Below are 23,827 nucleotides of genomic sequence, written 5' to 3' on the forward strand. Positions count from 1 at the left end.
TTTGTTGCTGATTTAACACATTATCCTGGTAGGATGTGAAAGTTGTTAAAGTCATTCAGATCAGAAGTTAGTTTCTTATCCTTGACATTCTCAGTTCCTTCAAACAAGGACTGGAGAGTTGTCACTAGTTCATTAGCAGACTGACACAACTTGATGTGATCAGATATATCTGGTGGTACACCACATACAATTTATGTAAAAGAAATTTCATCATTTTCAAGTTTTGCGAGATCTTCTAGTGTTGGATGTCGTGGAATCGTTCTTACTTGAGCAACATTGTTACCACCAGCTAAATGAGCAACAACAAGTTCATTAAGAGGAAGTTTTGGAACCACATAAGGACCTTTAATGACAGACCGCCAGACATCCTTTCCTTTTCATTTCAAATAGGTATCCTTTCTAGTTTTCCATTGTTTATATTCGTCAGCAATTAGTATTGGTGCTCTTCTAGAACATCCCAGACTATTGGAGACATTTACAACATAGATTGTTTGAAGGTTAAACATTTTGAAAAAGATTTTGAGTGATAATTATTGTTAGGGGTAGGATCTTAGAATCGTATTCAGGATCCTTAAGATCCTTGAAGTCTCAGGTTCCTTAAACTTATCTCGGGATGCTAATGATTATCACTAGTATTTTCGAACACTTATAACGACTATATTCTTCTTTCTTTTTGTTACATGTGCAGAATTAGTCAACACAAGACTCATTATGAATGGAGAATCACTTCAACCAAGCTTAAGACCCGGGAATACTGTTGGGACCAGGATCCTTACTATATCAAGATTCCTCAAATACATAAGGATCCCGACTATTTACCGTTACAATTTTTAATATTTATAACGGTCATATTTTGTCTATAACTAACACGTGTGCAGAAGTAGTCAAGGGAAGACCAATTCCCAGCGAAAAATCATCTCAACTATGCTAAAGACCTGGAATACTTGGTCAAATAACATTCATGAAGCTGGTCATAGAGGATCCCACAAATATCGGACATTTTGTTGGCTAGATTAGACTATAAATTGACACTCGTAATATGCACATGAGACACAAATTTTTAGTCTAAGTTCACTATACTAATTTCTACATTCATTCTTAATACGAACTCACTATAATCTTTACTTTATATCAATAAAATCATTAAGGCAGGTGATCATTATCACCTCCCAAGGTTTTATGCCGGAGATCCTAGCAAGGATCAAGGGCTTTCCTTGTAAACCATCGTGTCACTTTTCTTTTACTAATTGCTATTACACAATCTGAACATCATAGCCTCTCATTCAATTTGGTTGAGTAGTACTTGTGTAATTTTTGACCAAAACCATTTGGCGCCCACTGTGGGGCCGTGGTGTTCAAAATCCTCGAAAAAAATCATGTCTACACAACCGATCCTCTCTTCGTCCTCTGCTCCTTACATTCCAACCAAAAACCTACCTCCTCCTCCTTGCGGACCGCCCACTCGGAGGAAAACGCCTGACACTTACAAGAGAAGAACCCCCTCAATCGCTAATCCAGGAAGTTTGGGATCCTCAGGGCTCCAGGATCCAATTGCCTCAGTCACTACTTCAGAACTTTTCTCTATGATGAGGAAAAGGACACAACAGGTGACCCAACAGCAAGAGGAGAATAGAGCACTACTCAAAGAAGTGGAGAGGATGAAGGCGGAATTTCAGAAATCCCAAGAAACTACGCCCACAGTTGTGCAACCAAGGATCAAGGACTTCAATAATGCAGGATCCTCAGAAAATCGCCAGAAGGATACGATTCCTACCACTGTGGCGTCACTCCGGGGGGAAGCTATTGACAACCGAGCGTCCATGATCAATGATCTCAGTGAGCCTTTCAACACTCCTAGAAACCTTGATTCTAGTAACTTCTTAAACAACAATACTATTAATACTAACTATACTAACGCTGATGTAGGAATAAACCCAAACATGACCAGGGAACTTCAGCAATTAATACAAATGATCACCAGCGTACCCGGAGTGGTCCAACCAATACCAGAAGCATATCCTACAAGCCATATGATCTAGAGATTTTCTCCCGCGATAGTCGATACCGAAGTTCCTAAGATCTTCCAAACTCCCAACATAAAGCTATACGATGGAACTACAGATCCTGAAGAACATATATCCCAATACAGAGAAAAGATGGAAATTATTCCCATCCCAGGGCACTTGAAGGAAGATTTCCTATGCAAAGGCTTTGGTTCGACCCTTACGGGATCAACCCTCAAATGGCTGCTAAACGTTCCCCCATATTCTATTACTTCATTTACACACTTAGTCAATATATTTAATAACCAATTTTTCTTGTAGCAGAACTTTCGAGAAGATCACTAGTGATCTCTACCGGGTGGTTCAGGATCCTAAGGAAAAACTTAGGGACTTTGTTAACAGATTTGGAAGGGAAGCTCTTAGCATCCCCAACATCGAAATGGCCACCGCTGTGGAAGCCTTTAAAATGGGATTAAGAAAAGATTCACCCTTCTATGAAGACGTTGTGATGACCCCATGCAAAAGACTGGACGAAGTCAGGTGCCGGGCGTTGAAATTCATAAGGCTCGAAGAGGATAGATATATCCAGAAGAGAAGAAACCCTTCAGATCAATATGAGAACCCCAACAAGAAGGCCGAATCCTCAACTCAAAGATCCTACAAATTGAAGCCCTATTCCAAATCGGATCGTCACAAGGTTAATGCCCTTGAAGATGCAGGAGAAGAAGAAGAGCTTCCTAAAATCACTGACTATTGTTTTTCTGTGGATGTTTCAGGTATAATTCATGCCATGCACGACATTTTCGATAAAGCAAGATGGCCAAAGAGAGACAGGGAATCCACCGCTTGGAAAGACAAGTCCAAATGGTGTGCTTACCATGAAGACTTTGGCCACATGACGAAGGACTGCATAGCCCTACGAAAAGAGATCAGCTACCTCCTTAGCAAAGGACACCTCAAAGAGATCCTCGGGAGAAAAAGAGAAAAATCCAAGGAGAACAACCAAGATGATCACAAGATCCCGGAGAAACCAGGATCTCCACCCTCTAAATCTAAGATAATTAACGGTATCTCAGGCGGATCTATAATCTGTGGTACTTCTTATTCTCAGACTAAAAGACACGCCAAGGTCTCCAAAACAGAAAAGGAGGATAGACCACGAAAGAATACCATGGTCAGTTGTCACACCCTCGGACCAGGACGGCAAAAACGTCCGGGGGCGAATGACATCTTTGTACAATATCATAACAGTTGAATATAAATGAAACATAGCAATCCAAACATTCATACATTTAAAATTCAATTTTACACTGTTTACAACACTTGTTTTGTTCAAAAGTTAAACACGAATAACAAAAGTAGAAATAACATAATGCAGCGACGCCAGGCCTCGATCGTGGTGAATACCTGTCTACTAGATCCATGAGAATACAAGTCGCTTTGAAAAGCATCAACTGAAAAGTTGGTGAGTCCATAAGCATTTTTGTAAGAAAGCTTTGTAATATCTTCGTTCATTGTAAGTTGTAAAACTTCAGAAAATCCAATATTTTCTTATAAAAAGTAGTTTGTGAGTCCCGTTCCAAAATCGTGTCTAATTGCACGCATGTTCATTGGTTTCCCTTTGTTTGATATCGAAAAGAAAGTGTTCCCAGAAAATCTTATATTTTTTGTATATAAAAGATGTTGTGGTCTTAAACCCCTAAGACCGAAGTTGTGAAATCAGTTTACAAAATATATGAAACATAGTTGTGGATTTTTGTAAAACTAGCAAAGTGAGTACTCTTTGTAAAATCGTGTATAGTTGCGTGCATGTTCTTTGGTTTTCCTTTGTTTGTTTCTGAAAAGAAGGTGTTCCCAGAAAATCCAATATTTTCTGTATATAAAAGATGTTGTGGTCTTAAAACCCTAAGACCGAAGTTGTGAAATCAGTTTACAAAATATACGAAATATAGTTTTGTATTTTATAAAACTAAGGAAGTGTATATTCCTCGTAATTCCAATGTTAATAGATCCCTACTCTATGTGATTTGTTACAACCATACTAATATGAAGAGAACGCCTGCCCGACGTTCTTTAGGCGTCTGCTACGGTTAAGATATTTGTCTGCTTTGACTGGCCGGTTTAGCTGTTGCGAACAGCACAGGTGTGGGGTGTCAACCCCGTATAGATCTATACACAATTACCCCGCTCGCCCTCCAGGAGACTCTGGTTATAACTAGAGGACTTACAATGTACGCTAGGTAGGTACTGCGAAGGAAAATCTCACAAGAGCCTTAACGGAATTTACGTGAGTTTTGACTCCCATTATGGAATAATGCAAATAATGTTTTCTTGTGTAAAGTTATGTCTGCAACTTTATGACATGCGTTTTACAGCTTTATGACATACAGCTTATCATTTGTATTTCTGAAAGTTTTATGATGGACAGTATATATGACACTCAAATATTTCGGTCATAAAAACTCTGTTTTGTATATCTTCTTGATAAAATTATTTATATTGATAATTATAAATAATCACTAAAAGTTTGTCAACTTGCAAATGGTTATGAATTTTACATAATGTTCTAAGTTTAAAACCCTTGAAATGGTATCAACATAACATGATTGTTTTACTAGCAACATTTATTTTTAGAAAAATACACAAGTTTTGTAGCGTGTTTTGACATACCCAAAATTTTGTTCAGATCTTTATAAACAAAATATTATATTTCTGTTGTGACTAAAATATTGTCACTAGTTTCACCAAAATCTCATATAAATCCATGAAATCTATTATGTCTCAATGTTTGCACAAGTTTTAATGGTAAAAGTATTTTTAACCACATATTTACCATTTTAGGTGTAACTCATCATATTTTTACCTAGTAATTTTATTTTATGTTTAACATAATACCATAATATGTAAAACTCCACAAAGATAACTTAGTCCTAACATCATGAGATTTGTAAAATCTCAAGTTTATGAAGTATTAGTATGAAATAATAACATTTCAACACACATAAACACCTAAACATACAAATACATGCAAATATCCAAGGATTTATACAAGATTTGACTTGTATTCCCCCCCCCCCCCCCCCCCCGCCCAAAACAATGAAAACTTGAAAAACGTGGGGTATGAAGCTCACCTTGGGTAGTTGAAGTGATGAGAGGGAAGTTTGATCCTAAACACTTGGAGGATTTGATGAACTTGTGAAGATTATGATACCCTAGAGTTGTTAACACATAATATCATGTGTAAATGAAAGGAAATTAACAAGATAATGTGTAGGATCATAATACAAACCCTTACTAGGATTTAGGAAGTTACTTGAAGAATTTAGTACTCTTAAAGTGTGAAGCTTGAGTTTCTCAGAGAGCAATTTGGGGTTTCTGAGTAAGTGAAAATGAGGGATATGATATGGAAGGAGGGTTTACGTTCCTTAGTAAAGGAGTGAAAGTTGACATGATGTTTGCTTGGGTTACTGGAGGATTTTCCTTAGTAATCTGATGGTTAATGCATGGTTAACTGTGATTTCTTTGGAATTGGTTGAAATGTCCAACCCTAAAGTTAAATGTTTTTGTCTTTTCCTTATCGTAATCCGTAAACACTTCAAATCCTTTAAGCCTAGGCGTAAACACATGAGTTTACGCCCCATGTGTGGTCCACCAAAGATGTTTACGTCCAAGCCTTGCTTCTTTAAGGAGTTTATGCCCAAACATCCCATCCTAAAGTAGTTTACGCCCAAGATTCCTTCCACTTGATGTGTTTACGCACCAAGATGCTTCCATTTGATGTGTTTATGCCCAAGGGGGTCCACTAAGGTAGTCTACGCCCTAGGATCCTTCCTAGGATGGTGTTTACGACCATATATGGCCCAATGAAAATGGTTTATGGTCTTAGATGGTATCCTTAAGTGTATTTATGTTTTGGATGATTTTATAAATGTGTATATGTTTTTAGTTCTTAGAATGCTCAAAATGATGGCCTTAAAGTTCAAGCATTCAAGGTTGCAACATAACTCAAGTTATTATATCTATATCATGTGATTCTTAATCAAATCCATTTGTCTAGTTTTTTCCTTGATAAACTTGTTTACTTTCAAGAGATTACCTTGTATGTGGCTGCCAAAGTGTACACTTTCATATACATGCACTTGTGCTCTAATGGTTTTCAAGGTTTTCATTAGCATAGGGTTGCAATTTAGACCTTTCCTGATCCAAATATTTCGGGTTGTCACATCAGTAATGAAAAAGAAATAACATTTGACGAGACTGATAGGGAAGGAATTCAGGATCCTCACCATGACGGACTCGTGATAACACTGTACATGTCCAACCATTTCGTGAGAAAGATCCTCGTTGACGGAGGATCCGCGGTCAATATCGTACTCCTAGACGCCCTAAAGAGAAAGAACATCCCATAATCAGAGATAGTCAGAAGATCCTCAGTCCTCATAGGATTTAGCGGGGAAACAAAGCACATAGTAGGAGAAATAAAGCTACCAATATACATAGTAGGGTAAAATCCATACAAAATTTTTGTGTTATTGACACCCTGTCTTCTTATAATGCGATACTAGGTAGACCATGGATCCACGAGATGAAAGTGGTTTTATCAACATACCATCAGTGTGTGAAGTTGCCCACCCATTGGGGACAGTGAAGATCATGGTAGATCAACAAGAATCGAAAGAATGCTACAAAACCTCTATGAAATCTACGATCAAACCCCAACAAGCATAGGAATTAAGGCAGGGGGCACAACATGTTCTAGAAACAAAGGAACAAGACGTAAAGGAAGTGCCCCTGGGCATGATCTATTGAATTTCTTTAAAACCAGAAGCAAGACATTCACATGGAAACACGAAGATGTGACAGGTATAGACAAGAGTATTATTACTCATAAACTTAATATTAATCCTTCTTTCAGACTAATACACCAAAAGAGAAGGAAGTTCGCACCCGAAAGGAATCAAATAATCCAAGAAGAAGTAGAGAAGCTCCTCAAAACGGGGATGATCAATGAAGTAAAGTTCACAAGATGGCTAGCTAATGTGGTTATCGTACATAAGAAAAACAGAAAATGGAGAGTGTGTAGATTACACGGATCTTAACAATGCTTGTGCTAAGGATCCTTTTCCCCTACCACATATTGATTCTATGATAGATGTGACGGCTGGCCATGAACTCCTGACCTTCATGGATGCTTCAGCAGGATTTCAACAAATCCAAATGGAACCATTATACCAACAAGATACTGCATTCATAACACCAACATGTATATATTGTTACACCGCAATTCCTTTTGGTCTTAAAAATGCAGGTGCGACATATCAAAGATTGGTGAAGCAGATGTTAACGGGGATCAACATCGTATCTACTATGTAAGTAAAAGTTTTTTGGATCCTGAAACCAGATACTCTCAGCTCGAAAACTTTAGCCTAACACAGAAGCAGATGAATTAGCCAATTTAGGATCCTCCCTTAGGATCCCACCAGAGACGAAGATTCCTATAACTCACATAATAACCCCATCCATAGAAACCCTCTTTGACAAATCAGAAGATCCTAAGTATCCGACAAGCGTAGCAGTTATTGAAGATCCTGACCCTAGGATCCTTCCTCAAAGGGATCCCGACGAATAGGATCTTGAAATAAATCCGTGATCATGGACCCAACCTATTATGGAGTATCTCCAAAATGGAACAAACCCGACATAAGAAAAAAGTGAAAGAGCACTCAAAACGAGAGTCTCGAGATTCGTTTTAATCCAAGGTAAAATTTAGAAAAAATCCATGGCAGGACCATACCTAAGATGCTTGGAAGATCCTGAAGCTGCAGAAGTCTTAAAGGATATACACGAAGGAGATTATGGCAATCACACAGGGGGCAGATCCTTATGCTCCAAAATAATAAGAACAGGATACTACTGGCCAAATGTCACACCCCCAAACCGGAGCGACGGAAACGTCCGGGGGTGGATGACTTCATGTTAAGTATCATAACACATGCATCATAGTAATCAAAGTACAGCAACCATTTCATTAATAATATATAATTTTTGCATAGTGTTCAAGTCATTGTATATATGACATCAAAAGTTATATATAGCAAATGAGAGAAGACATGACTCTATACTGCTCCGTCTTCTCAAAATCCAGGGAATGTACCTGTCTACTGGTTCCCTGAGAATACAAGTATTTTGAAAAAGAGAGTATCAAAATTTAAGTTGGTGAGTTCATAAGTATTTATGTTTAGATGCTTGATATTTGTTTCTTGAAATAGTAATCATGTTTATTATTCCAGATAAGCCAATCTTTTCTAATATAACTGAAAAGTAGTTTTAATACCATAAAACCATTATTTATAATTGTTGTTGTACTATAAAATAGTGTAACATAGTTTTAGTTCACAATAAAACTATAAAAAGAATGTTTTATGTATTGATTATGTTTCTCTTTGTTGTAACTAGTATGCTGTAATTGAATTCTTTAAAAACTTGTAATTGTGAGTATGCCAGGTTCCACCAGTTGTAATTGTAAGTCGTAGTAATATATTGTAAATCGTATTGTTGTAAAACCAGTACGTTGTATTTGTACTATTTGGTTTAATTATGCATACATTAATCGAATTGTTCATATCTTTTTGTGAGTTATTATAACCATACTAAGACTAGTAAGCCTGATACAACGCTTTACAGCCGTTAGAACTGTAACAACAATTGTCACTCACAGGCATACCAGCCTAACTATAGCGAACAGTCTGAGTGCGGGATTGTAAATCTCTTATAGATCTATACACATTTGTCTCGCTCTCTGTCGGGAAATTCTGGTTATAATTATCAGGTCTTTAATAGTATTGCTTAAATAACTAAGTGAGTGAACTTTGTCTCGCAAAAAACATATTGACAATTACGTGTATAATAATAATGAAAAGTTATTTTGAAATAAATGAACTGATAGTATGATCCTTTTCTAGTATACTCGAATGTAAAGCATTTGTACGAGAGTATATAGTTAAACTTTGTATACTTGACTAATGAAAATAGTATGAGAGTTCCATAAATTATACCTATTATAATTTACATTTTTGTATTTTGTTTGATATGATTTGTTCGTGAAATTACCCCCTTTTCTCGACATGTTACAAAGGGTAATGAAACTGATTGAAATACTTTTTATATTCATATATATATATATATATATATATATATATATATATATATATATATATATATATATATAGTTAAAATTGAAACGACATTCAGACAAATAATGCTACCCTAAGCTCACATCCAAATAAGGAAAGGAAATAAAGCAAATTATTAGTCCTAAGCTCTTTAAATCTTATATATATATATATATATATATATATATGTATATATATATATATATATATATATATATATATATATATATATATATGAATTTGGTGAAATTTAAGTTAAAAAGAGTTTATAAAACATTTAAAGGAGTTTAACGATATTTGAAAGAGTTTTAGTAAGTTAAAGTCATTTTAGATATATTTAGAAATCATTTATTTGTAAACACAATATTCTTGTGATAGACTTGTATCCCCCCCACCCCCCTAAAACAGTGAAAAACAGAAAAAACGCAGGGGTATGAGCTCACCTTTTTGTGAGTTTCCGGTTGAAGATAAGGTGTTGTAGAGCTAAATCCACTAGTTAGAACTCGTGATAAAAATGGAATCCTAATTTATATTAACATTAAATTAAGTATAAATTAGATAATCTAGTAGTTTTTAAAGTTTTAAACAACACTTAATCATTGTAAGAAGACTTACAATAATTCTTAGAATAGTGTGTTCGTGTTCTTCGTGTTCTTCGTGAAAACTAGTGATATTTGTGTGTTTTCTGTTGGGACTCAAGAGAGTGGATGATGATTTTCAAAAGATGTGATGAATACTTGAAGAAAGCGGTATGAACTTATGAAGATTCAAGTGATTTTCGCAAGATACTTGAGAGGAAAGTGTGTTTTCGGTTGAATTGTTCTTGAGAGGAAGGTGATTTTCGCATGTGTTTCTTGAGAGGATTTGTGAGTGTTTTCATTTAAAGATGTTAGAAGTGAGGAAAGTTTTCGTGCAATATATATATATATATATATATATATATATATATATATATATATATATGTATGTGTGTGTGTGTATGTGTGTGTGTGTGTATTTTCGGCTGAGAATACAAACCGAGGCGAGAGTTTGCGGTCCAAAGAGGATAATATGTGAGGTTTTCGGCCGAAAATAGGAAACCCTCTGGGGTAGTTTTCTGCTCTCTAGCATGTTTGCGGTCCTCTGGGTTTGCGGCCGAAAATGGATTGCGATGCGAAGGGGTTTGTGGTGCGAAGGGGTTGGTGGTGCGAAGGTGTTTGCGGTCCGAGGAGATGGGGCAGTCCGAGGGTTTTCGGTCTAGGCGAGAATCCTCGGTTCTTGGGTGGCTTAACCTCTTAACTTCACAACACTTTAACACAAGGTTTATATATATATTAAATTTTATTAATTTAATAAAGTTAAATTAATAAAACTATAAATTTGACTTATATTTGATAGGTTTGACCCTCGTTGACTTTGGTTGACTTTTACAAGATTGAAAATATAGGTTGTCAGATTATCCCCCCGTTAAAGGGAATTCGTCCCGAAATTAAGACTATAGAGATACACCCGGACTAGGGAAAAAGATGTGGATACTTTTGTTTCATTTGATCCTCCCACTCCCAAGTGAATTCGGGTCCCCGCTTTGCATTCCAGCGAACCTTCAGTATTAGGATACAACTTTGTTTAGTTCTCTTTACTTCCCTGTCTAGGATTTCTACTGGTTCTTCCACGAAGTTGAGGCTCTCGTTTATCTAGATTTCATCGAGTGGGATAACAAGAGTCTCGTCGGATAATCACTTCTGTAGGTTAGACACGTGGAAGGGAGGGCGTATGTTACTAAGTTCTTGCGGTAATTTGAGTTTGTAAGCTATTGAAACGATTCTAGAAAGAATTTCAAACGGTCCGATGTACCTCGAATTTAGTTTTCCACGCTTTCCAAAGCGTATCATGCCCTTCCAGGGTGAGACCTTCAACATGACGTGGCCACCAACCTGGAATTCCAAGGGTTTTCTTCTCTTGTCTGTGTAGCTTTTCATTCTGTCTCTAGAAGTTTTAAGTCGTTCTCTGATTTGTACTATCTTCTCAGTAATTTCTCGAATGATCTCCGGAGCAGTGAGAGTTTTGTCAGGAATTTGACCTCTAGCCAGTTGCGTGTCACCCACTTCAGCCCAGCACAGAGGTGATCTGCACTTGCGACCATATAGGGCTTCAAATGGAGCAACCTTAATGCTAGTATGGTAACTGTTATTGTACGAGAACTCAACTAGTGGTAAATGGGTATCCCATGCTTTACAAAGTCGATCACAGATGCTCTCAGCGTGTCTTATAACGTTTGAATCGTTCTCTCACTCTGTCCTTCTGTTTGAGGATGGTAGGTTGTACTCATGTCCATCTTAGTTCCCAGAGATTTCTTCAGTGACTGCCAAAATCGAGAGGTGAATCTACTATCTCGGTCAGAGATAATAGATATTGGTACACCGTGCAATCTAACTATCTCTCTGATGTATGTTCTAGTTAACTTTTCCATAGTGTCTGTTTCCTTTATCGGTAGGAAGTGCGCGAATTTGGTTAATATGTCGACGATTACCCAAATGGTATCATGACTACCCGTTGTCTTGGGTAACTTAGTTATGAAATCCATTGTAATCCGTTCCCACTTCCATTCAGGAATTTCTGGTTGCTGCAGTAGACCTGAAGGCTTTTGATATTCTACCTTGACTTTGGCACAAGTGAGACATTTGCCCACAAAGGTAGCAATCTCAGCTTTCATGTTAGGCCACTAGTAAAGTTTCTTAAGGTCCAGATAAATCTTGTCTGAACCCGGGTGAACGGAGTATCACGTCCTATGTGCTTCGTTCACGACAACCTCTCTGTAACCACTGAACTTTGGTGTCCAGATCCGGTTCATGAGGTATCGGGCTCCATCACCTTTGATGTCTAAGTTTTTGTCCATTCCTCTTAATGTTTCACCTGCCACATTCTCGGGTTTCAAGGCCTCAAGTTGAGCCTCTTTGATCTGTGTGGACAGCTGTGAATGGATTGTCATGATCAACGACTTTACTCGATGTCCCGAGTATTCTTTTCGGGTAAGGAAATCAGCTACTACATTGGCTTTACCAGGATGATAAAGCATTTTGAATTTGTAATCGTTTAGTAGCTCCACCCAACGTCGTTGTCTCATGTTCAGTTCTTTCTAGTCGAAGATATGCTGAAGACTTTTATGGTCCGTGAATATTGTGCATTTCGTGCCATATAGGTAGTGTCTCCAGATCTTCAGAGCAAATATCACTGCTCCCAGTTCAAGGTCTTGAGTTGTATAGTTGAGCTCATGTGTCTTAAGTTGTCTCGAGGTATAAGATATGACCTTTCCTCGCTGCATAAGAACACAACCTAGCCCTTGGTTAGACGCATCGCAGTATACTACGAAGTCTTTTGTCCATTCTGGAAGAGACAAGATAGGTTCACTGCACAGGGCTCGTTTCAGTGTTTGGAATGCGGTTTCTTGTTTCTCTCCCCAGCTAAAAGTTACAACCTTTTGTGTCAGAGTGGTAAGCGGCTTAGCAATTCGGGAGAAAGTCTGAATGAATCTGCGATAGTAGCCAGCAAGGCCTAAGAATTGACGGATTTCTGTAGGTGTTTTAGGTGCTGACCAGTTCTCTATTGCCTTTATTTTGGAAGGGTCCACGTGTATTCCCTCTTCACTGACCACGTGACCTAGGAAATCTACTTTCCTAATCCAAAATTCGCACTTTGAGAACTTTGCATATAGCTTCTCTGCTCTCAATGTTTGCAAGACTTGTCGGAGATGTTGGCTATGCTCCTCCTTACTTCGTGAGTTGATAAGGATATCATCTATGAAGACTATCACAAATTTGTCCAGGTATGGACGACACACCCTGTTCATCAAGTCTATGAACACTGCGGGCGCATTGGTTAATCCGAAAGGCATCACTACAAACTCGTATTTACCATAACGAGTTCGGAAAGTTGTTTTGGGAACATCTTCCTCTAAAACTCATAACTGGTGATATCCGGATCTTAAGTCAATCTTTGAAAAGTAGCTTGCTCCTTGAAGTTGGTCGAACAAGTCGTCAATCTGCGGTAGAGGGTATCGGTTCTTGATGGTAAGTTTATTTAGCACGCGATAGTCTATGAACATGCGGAAAGATCCATCCTTCTTCTTCACGAACAAGACCGGTGCTCCCCAGGATGAGAAGCTTAGTATAATGAAACCTTTGCTAAGAAGTTTGTTCAGTTGGCTGGATAGTTCCTGCATTTCTGCTGGTCCAAGACGATAAGGTGATTTGGCTACGGGGGTAGCTCCAGGGATGAAGTCTATTCTGAATTCAACTTGTCTTTCAGGTGGGACTCCTGGAAGATCATCGGGGAAAATGTCGGGGAAATTACAGACTTCGGGAATGCTCTCGAAGTCTTTCACTTCTTGTTTCTTGTCTACCACATGAGCTAGAAAAGCACAATACTCCTTACGAAGATACTTTTATGCCTTGATACAGGAAATGATTTGTAGGTTCGTGCCAGATTTGTCGCTGTAAATGATAAGGGTTTCGTTACTTGGTAGGTTAAGGCGAATGGATTTCTCATAACATAGGATATCGACACGATTAAGGACTTAACCAACCCATACCAATAATAGCGTCAAAACTTTTTATGGAGACCGACATAAGGTCGATTGGGAAGGAAAAGTTATTTAGAGTAAGGGTACATTCTATGTATATATTGCTAGTGCTCTCGGTTTTCCCGTTGGCCATTTCTACAGTGAAGGTATCTTTCAGTGGTTGAGAATTTTGTTTAAGTAGGTGTTCGAATTTATGGCTCACGAAGCTTTTCTCTGCACCACTATCAAATAGAATGCATGCGTATGAATTGTTGAGAAGAAACGTACGCGTGACCACAGTAGGATCTACAACGGATTCCTCGTGACCAATAAACAATATTCTTCCCACACCACCAACATTCCTCGCCTTTGGACAATCCCTTTAGAAGTGCCCAGTTTCACCGCACTCATAACATGCCCGACTTACTCCAACGCCAGGAACTTGAGTGATCGGTTGTGTAGGTGGTCTACAGAAGCGGGCAATGTGCCCCTTTCTGTTGCAGTTCTTACAGTGCATCTCGCGACAATTTCTTGTGATGGAAATTACACTTGTTGCACTTCGGTAAATTTTCAGCATACTACTTTGCTGGGGTAGGGGTAATAGGAACAACAATAGGAACAGTAGGAACATTAACTGCCACTATATGTTGCTTCTTGGAAGGCTCTTGGGAAGATTGACCCTTCCTTTTGTTCCAGGACTTTTTCTTGTTGTTGTTGTTGTTGTTGTTGTTGTTGTTGTTGTTGTTGTTGTTGTTGTTGTTGTTGTTGTTGTTGTTGTTGTTGTTGCTGTTGTTGTTGTTGTTGTTGTTGTTGTTGTAGTTGTTGTTGTTGTTGTTGTTTGTTTTGGGTTGTTTTGGAGCAACAATCACGAAGCCTTGATGCACTCCGTGATCTACTAGTGACTGTGCCAGTTGTTTGGCACTATCGAATGTAATAGGTTTTGAGGCTAACACACTCCCTTGAATCTGAGGTGATAGTCCCCAGATATACCTTTTGATTTTCTTTATCTCCAAAGCAATCATTCCAGTACATAGGTTCGCTAGATCACTGAATCTATTGGTGTAAGTTGTTATGTCTGTACCTATCATGGTAAGGCCCCAAAGCTCTTGTTCGAGCTTTTGTACTTCACCCCTTGGGCAGTACTCTTGCATCATTAACGATTTCAGATTTTCCCAGATCATTGAATTAGCCACTATAAGAGTTAGTGACTTTACATGGCCATTCCACCATGTAAAAGCCTGGTCAGAAAAGGTGCAGGCAACAAATTTCACCTTGCTCCCTTCAGGGCACGAGCATATTTCAAAGATTGCTTCGGTTTTCTCTATCCATTGAGTTAGAGCCATGACACCCCAGTCCCATTAAAGGTTCTAGGTTTGCCATTTGTGAAGTCCTTATATGAACACTCCCGTGGGTGTCCATGCCTTTCACCATGATTTAAAGGATGAGCACCACTCCTAGATCCACTGGTACCGGTTGTATTTATGTGTGACATGGCGGCTGCCACAGCTGCAGTGACCACTGCCTGAAACATAGCAGCGTCAAGCTGTGGAGGTGGTGGTGGAGGTGGAGGTGGTATTGGTGCTGCATTGACATTGATACGTCTTGGATTTCTTCTTAGAGGCATTTTTTGCTTTAAGATTCAAAAGATAGAGAGGTACTAAGACATCAATAGTGATTATTGTTGGATTAGTGTCTAAGTCCATAACTATTTTGGTATTTACTTGACCTGATTGTGAGCATGGTCCTTTTGGGTTGCCTTCACACTGGTGACTAGACAGGATGACAGTTGAGGAGAGAGGTTGATTAAGGCATAAATATGATTTATTTGTTATATTATATGAATAATATATTAATTTGGAATCATATTATTAATTAGTATTTAATCAGAAATTAATTAGGAATTAATTTTGGGATTAAAGGAATTAATTAAAACTACAGGGGCTGTTTTGTAATTATTTGATAGTTGAGACTTTGGGCTATTGGATCATCTTTATTAAGGCTTGAACGAAAATCCTAGAAGGATCTAGGAGTTTTCGTCCAAGGGCTTAAGGAAAGGAGTCCATGGACTTGCTTAGGCCCTAAGCTAAGGGATTAGGGTTTCCACCTTGAAACCCTAGCTAGCCTCAAGTATAAATAACACCCTAAGGCACTAGAATTCGTCCAAGCCTTGGGAAACCCTAAAAGGGACGAATTTTAGGGCAAGATACCCTTCTCTCATCTCTCCCATATTCATCCTTTCACCTAGTGTGTTTGTGAGCCATTAGAGGTACTACACTTGTGGTACTTGCTTTCAAGAGCTAAGGAAATTCAAGGAACTAGTTGTTATTACTACATAACAACAAAAGGTATGTATTCTATTCTTCTATGTCAATTTCGAAAATAGTAGATGCATGCTAGGGTTCTTTTGTGTTCATAAAGTTGTATAACTAATAGTGAAAACATAGATCCAACTCTAGGGTTGCATGCACACATAGGATTGTTTGTAGAAAACCCAACAGTGGTATCAGAGCCAGGTTTTTGTTTTCAATTAGCTTTATTCAAATGTATGAACTTGACATACTAGGGTTTATAGCCAATAAACCCTAGGAGGCTAGAGATTTCGAGATTAGGGTTTCTATACCCTAATTTGCGAAATTTTGAAAGGGTTTTCAAATCCTTTCCTTAAGCCTCAAGATTTCGAAATCTAGGGTTTGTAAAACCCCATGATTTTCGAAATTAGCCTCTTCCCCAAGATAAGATCCTAAATTTTAGGGATTTGGATTACCCCATATCTTGTAATTATCCTTTAATGGTTATATATGGTAATTAAAGATTTTGAATTATCCTATCCCATGATTTTCGAAATTTAGAGGGATTAAAAGGATTAGGATAAATTAATTGTTTAATTGGTAATTATCCTTTATGATCTAGATAATCCCTTATGATTTAATAATTTAAATTAATAGTTTAATTCAAGATAATTATTAAATCAAGAGTTTTAATATTTAAAATTTTAATTTAAATAGTCTTAAATTTCGAAAAATTTTAAAGTGAGATTAAAACCTAATTGTTTTGAAAAGTTTCAAAACTTGCCCTCAAGTTTTGGAATTTAAAAGTTGATTAAAAGTTTAATTTTGAAATGTTAAATTCTAAAACCCTCGTATTTTGAATAAGTTCAAATTACACCCTTATGGTTTTGGAAAGTTAATAAAACCACCTAGTATTTTAAAAGTGTAAAATACACCCTATACTATATATATGTAACATTAAAAGTCTAAAATTATATATATGAGTAAACAGTCAGTCCTACCGTTAGTAGGCCTCATTCACGAAGCTGGTCTATAAGGGGTGTTTAAGGAAATTGCCTATAAAATGGCGATTGAATGGGTATCCACTCTTACCCACCGCACTCTTGACTAGTGGAGGGTCGTTAGCCGAACGGGTAGGATGGGACGAAACCTTCCATTATAAGTATAATGAAGTACAAAGTAACTACATGCTTTTACAAATTCCCAAATTCTAGTTACTTTAGGGCAAAATGTGAATTTGTATGCTAATCCATGGAATTACACTTCGTACCCTTGTCAAACGTTAGTGGAGCGTGTGTGGCTAACCGGCACACTAATTTGGGATTGACATTGGTGGCGAAGGGTGGCTCGATGTTTATCATAGATCAATGGAGCGTGTGTGGCTAACCGGCACATTGATTAGGTGATAGTAGCAATTGGGTGCACCACGTGATTCGTATGGTTATTCACACCTTGTTTGTGATCCTCGGCATCCCAGTCACAAATAGAAGGGCATAATCGAGATTAAACATGCCATTGAAAAGTTCAATGAATCTCAAAAGATCTAGGAGTTTCAAAACATTTAAAACTTAAATTTCTTTTTCGTTTTTCATGGTGGGAATTGGTAAATCGTCATTTACCTACCTTCAAATATTCTGCAACTAGATTACGGCATCCCTCTTCTAGGTTGTAGAATGTTGTGTTGGATCCTAGCCTTGATGTTTCATTTGGGTGTTACATCAAGGATTCTTATCAACTAACTTGAATTTTCTCCCGTTTTGTAGATGTCTAAATCTTACAATGGTCTTCCCAAGTCCCTTGGAACAAGCTTTCCAAATGAAGATGACGTTCCACGATACGATCAAGGAAATGAGTGTCATGCTTCACTTCCTCCACCTCCTCCAATTATTCTCCCTAACCCACAAGTTCAAAGGCTTGAAAAGTTCAAGCTCACTCAAGCCCTATTGGCAAGTAAACACAAAGATGGGAAACCTGTGTGTGCACACATCTTAGAGATGAAGTCACACATTGATAGGTTAAGGACGATGGGTGTCGATATCTCAGAAATGTTGGCTGTTGACTGGGTTCTTCAGTCACTTCCTGAATCATATAGTGAGTTCGTTAGAGAGTACTATATGATGGACCATGACGTGACCCTCATTGATTTGACCTATTTGCTTATAGCTGCTGAATCAGAAATGATTTGGCGTGCTAATCGAGCAAATTTGTCTAGCAAATCAAACTCCCAAACTTCAATGGACATTGAAAATAGTGACATTGGAAATCCAGAAAAGGTAAATTCTGAGATAGTTCCTTGTGCCATTCCAAAAGAGTCCATCTGCTTCTACTGCCAAGAGAAGGGGCATTGGAGACGAAGCTGCCCTGTTTACCTGAGAGATCTAAGAGATGGGAGAGTCAAGACGTATGGCTCTACTTCAGGTAAAATCCAATAACTAACTCTATAAGTTCCTATTCTTTGATTTTCAATACATGATGTGATAAGATTACATTTTGATGTTTTGTAGGATCGAAGAAAAGAGAGGAAGCTTAAAGGAAGAAGTAAGCTGAATCTGATCGTGAATAAATGGATTTCGATCGCATTGCTTGAAGATCGGATTTTTGAGCTACTACTTTAGAGTTAGAATAGATTGCTTAGAAATTGAAATAGCATAGTTTTCATTTGAATTGCATTGTAAGGATAAGTTTTTCCGCAATAAAATGAATTTTGATTTCGTCCTATTTATTTATCCTTGCAATGGCATATGTGAAAATGGATGTTTATGTATTTCTAATTTTAGCAATGTTGAATTGGATGTGATTCTTGATTATGTTATTTGTGAAATGTCGAGGATTTGCCAAATAAAGGAAGATTCTCATCACCCAAGTTTCAATTGGACATAAACTTGGAATCATACAACTTGGTTGCGTGATGAATGAGAAACTTCATATTTTGGAAATTAGACTAATTCTTTGGCAAAGTGTCAAGAGAAGGACCAGGAGATCGAGTACACTAGGTTGTGCGTTGATCAAGTCCACCACAAGAGTGATAAAGATATTCGTCATGATTTACTAAAGGTTAGTAAATATGATTATACTTATAAGATTAAGTATAATTCTGAGTTGATTGAAAGAGTTTCAATCAATAGCAGAACGAATAAGAAGAATCAAGTAGGCAGAAAGATAAAAGTTTCTCTATTCTAAGAAGAAGGGAGAGTACCTTTTATTGTGTTTTATGATAAGTCTTAATGATTAAGAACCATATCCCAATTGATCCTCTAAGTGAGTCTTAGTGCAATTGCATGTCTAAGAAAAGGAATCAAGAATTGTAGAAATGGTTAAATCAAGAAGTCAATCATACTTCGTTCCAATATCAAGTCTTAGAGTCAAGATTCTGACATGAGTGACAAGTCTTAAGTAGGTTTATAACACTCGACAAATGTGGAATTTGGAAAAGTTTTCTTATTCTTGCACATTTGAAATTGGTAAGTTGTGATGTCTTGGATAAGACAAAGACCAACCAGGACCAATTGTGTGAAGTGTTAAACTTGACAAAAGGCTACACTAACTCTTGAATATTTGTTTGTCAAGAAATGGTTCTTGACAAGAGAATCTTATATGTCAAGGAGTCAGTGGGAGTCTTAATGGTCTTGAAAAATTTCAAGAACAAATCAAGAGTAAACCTAGTTGATCATCACTAGCACACGACTTGAGGTTTAAAGCCTATCGTGGATGACATACTCTTTTTCTGTGCCATTCCAATTGAGTTAATTATGCGTGTGAGTTCTATGAGTTCTCATTTGAATGCATAAAGACAAAGCACCTTGATCAATGGAAAGTACATTGATATGAAAGGGTGAGTTGCTTGGAAGACATGGTGGGCATTCATGTTACCATGAGGCAAGAAATCAAGATTGAACAAGTTCAGTCCATATGGTTTTGGATTTGTCGCAAACTTTCGTTTTGACAAATTCACATGGATAGGAACACATACATCATAAAATCTGAGTGTCATAAGGTTTTCCTCCTTCATGAAAATGATTGTGAGGAAATGCTTTCACTAAGAGAGATTTTAAGAAGATAGCAATTGTGAAAATTGTATTCTCAAATTCGATTATGATTACGGCATCCCTTTTCATAGTTCGAATTGTGAGATTTGGCAATTGATCTGAAATTTGGGACTTAGTAACATAAATTCTGAATTGTTTAGACACACATGTGAGCTATCTAAGGCAAAGGTGTATGAGCTTAAAAAAAACTTAGATAAAGGCTTATCAAAGCATTAGGTATTAGAAATATGAACTTAAGGAATTCAATAAGCATTGTTTTCTAGAAGTTCAATTGTTTTTTGAATACTTGTCAAAGCTAGTGGGAGCATAAGTGTTATGCTGGTAAGAAAATAATCGTCATGTTAGTGGGAGCATGATTATTATGGTAAGTATTGCAAGTTAGCAATATTAATTATAGAAAACAAAGATTCATTTTTGCAAAGTTGCAAGGGTTGAAAAATAGTTTTGCTATAATTAAGGGAGAGAATATTATACTTCATTTCAAAATTCTAAAGCTTAGATTGAGAAATGTTAATAAATTTAGTCAAGGATACATAGTGCATTCTCAAAATTCGATTATGATTACGGCATCCCTCTTCATAGTTCGAATTGTGGGAACAGGGCACATAAAATATTATGGCAGAAGGATGATGAAGTATCATGTCTTTATGTGAGACATTATGCATCGTGTCCAATACGCTTCGGGTATAGGATCGATTGCATATGCTATAATATTTGACCATTCTAAAATTTTCCAAATGCCTAGGGCATTAAGAGGGAAAATGGACTAGGACTGGTTTTGACTAAAATAATTAAACAACTATCAAAGGACAATCTGAGGTATACTGAGGATTTGTCGCTTATGAGTAGTTGGAAGTATAGTACTGGATGGACTATATTGACATTATTATGAATAGATAAGATTCTATTAAGAATGAGTTGTCATATGGAAAATATGGAAATGTTTCCATTAATGGGAGTTGGATATTAAGAAATATGTCTAGATTAGAAACTTTTATGCGAGAAGCATGTTCAAAGGAATGTACTTTGAATGTGAGACTTCACGTCTATGGAATTGTCTTGTAACAATTTCCGATAGAATACCTTGTAATTTCATTAGCCGGGTCTTCGTGACTTTTGTGCTATGACATTACGAAAGAATCATTGCATAAAATGTTAGAATCTGACATATTCTAAAAGTGGCAAGAATTTGGTATTCTTATACTAATAATAAGGATTGGGGATTGTGAAATGAGTTTCATTGGAAAAGTTTTCAATTGATCTATTTAACAAAGTATGGACCATAGGAAACCAAAGTGTGTATGCTTGGAGCATGGGACAATTGTGGTTATAATTCGAGTAATAAGTTGATTTTCTGAAACAGTAAGCAATGAATAATGAGTAATCAATATGGTGTTTAAATAAAAGTGTTTTTATTCACGCTCAAGAGTTTTGGGACCATATAGGATTAATATTATTATTGTGTTTCATTTTTCATGTTTTGACTTCCAGAATAACTAGGTTATTCGAACCTCCACAGTCGGTCATACGTTGGAAGTAGGTATGAAGGAAGACTGTCATGAATCTGTCTGCAGATTGTCTAAAGTGTTTAGACATAGCACAAGTTTGCTGCAGAGTTCATGAGTGCTTTGGTAAGATTAAAGTATTGGATTAAACCCACGCTCACTTGAATCACTTCATGGATTTATCACGGGTGATTAGTGAGATGATAACATTGTATATTCTTGAAACCGAGATGTGTGAGTTGTTATTTGCTGGTCGATTGCACATTGATGATAAGTAAACGCACCAGTAACTTGGTGTTATAAAACTTATTGTTGTGTGTGATTCGATTAGTAGGTGCAAGAAAGCATTTGAGTCAAAGTTTATCCATTCCTTTTACCCAAAGTGGGATAAAAGCGATATCTGTGGGCCCCTCGATGATTTAGTGATGACAAAGGAAAGTGCTCGGCCGGGCCAGGACTGATTTGATTTGTTCAATTAGTTAGTCATCATAAATCGGAAATCGGGAAACGACACATAGACTGAGAGAATGATTTCAATCCATATCTCATGTCTATACGATATCTTGTAGAATGGAGGAATATATGATCCCTTATCTAAAGGACACGCGTATCTGATAAGATCAGAGTTGACAGCGCTTTTGGATGCTACGATTGCTGATCAGGTTCTGAAGTCATACGCAGAATAGTTATTAGACTTATCCAAGTGGGAGACTGTTGGATTAGTGTCTAAGTCCATAACTATTTTGGTATTTACTTGACCTGATTGTGAGCATGGTCCTTTTGGGTTGCCTTCACACTGGTGACTAGACAGGATGACAGTTGAGGAGAGAGGTTGATTAAGGCATAAATATGATTTATTTGTTATATTATATGAATAATATATTAATTTGGAATCATATTATTAATTAGTATTTAATCAGAAATTAATTAGGAATTAATTTTGGGATTAAAGGAATTAATTAAAACTACAGGGGCTGTTTTGTAATTATTTGATAGTTGAGACTTTGGGCTATTGGATCATCTTTATTAAGGCTTGAACGAAAATCCTAGAAGGATCTAGGAGTTTTCGTCCAAGGGCTTAAGGAAAGGAGTCCATGGACTTGCTTAGGCCCTAAGCTAAGGGATTAGGGTTTCCACCTTGAAACCCTAGCTAGCCTCAAGTATAAATAACACCCTAAGGCACTAGAATTCGTCCAAGCCTTGGGAAACCCTAAAAGGGACGAATTTTAGGGCAAGATACCCTTCTCTCATCTCTCCCATATTCATCCTTTCACCTAGTGTGTTTGTGAGCCATTAGAGGTACTACACTTGTGGTACTTGCTTTCAAGAGCTAAGGAAATTCAAGGAACTAGTTGTTATTACTACATAACAACAAAAGGTATGTATTCTATTCTTCTATGTCAATTTCGAAAATAGTAGATGCATGCTAGGGTTCTTTTGTGTTCATAAAGTTGTATAACTAATAGTGAAAACATAGATCCAACTCTAGGGTTGCATGCACACATAGGATTGTTTGTAGAAAACCCAACAATTATAAATCAGATGTCTTTGAACTAATTATAGTAGTTCAGTATGTATTCAAAAAGGAGTTTATATAGAAGTCTACCACAAGGAATAACTTGCAAAGCGATAATGTGAAATTGGATAGTGATTTTTCAAAGAAAATAAGATGCGTGTCAATTTCATTGATATATTAGATACATAGAGTTTGGAAAATTTGACCTTGAAGTAGGTCTACAATATACCAACTTAACATAAAACTTTGACAGCATACCGACCATTCGAAAAGTGAAATTTCGAGGTCGTACTATGTACATGAAAACATCACTAGTGTATATACGTAGACTAAAACTATATTCAAAAGAGTGAGTAGAGTATGCTCTACATGCGAGGAGTGTTGTTTGGTTTCCTACTAGTTTCAGTCTTGAATTTAGCCAACTGGCGTTCTGTTGCAAACATACGTCTTTCTAGTGTCGCTTGACGTTCTCGAAGTTCTCTAACTTCAGTTCGGTTTGCAGCTAGTTCCCTTTGCAAGGATTCAGTGTGATTTCTGGTTAACTCTTGGTCATCTCTCAAGTGGCAGAGGCGAACTGTGTTGACTATTGAGGTAGCACCGACTTCCACAACTCCATGGATGGCTGCCCTTGCTTGCTCGTCGTTACGAGCAACTCGACGTACTATCACGGGGAGGGCTCTGTCTGCTAAGCCTGCCTCATCAAAGTTGTAGATTCTTCAGTCTCCATTGTAAGGATGGTCCTGACCCTACTCATGACTCC

This window comes from Lactuca virosa, chromosome 1, assembly GCF_052849685.1.
Source record: "Lactuca virosa cultivar CGN04683 chromosome 1, Lactuca_virosa_CGN04683_v6, whole genome shotgun sequence".
Lineage (NCBI taxonomy): Eukaryota > Viridiplantae > Streptophyta > Magnoliopsida > Asterales > Asteraceae > Lactuca > Lactuca virosa.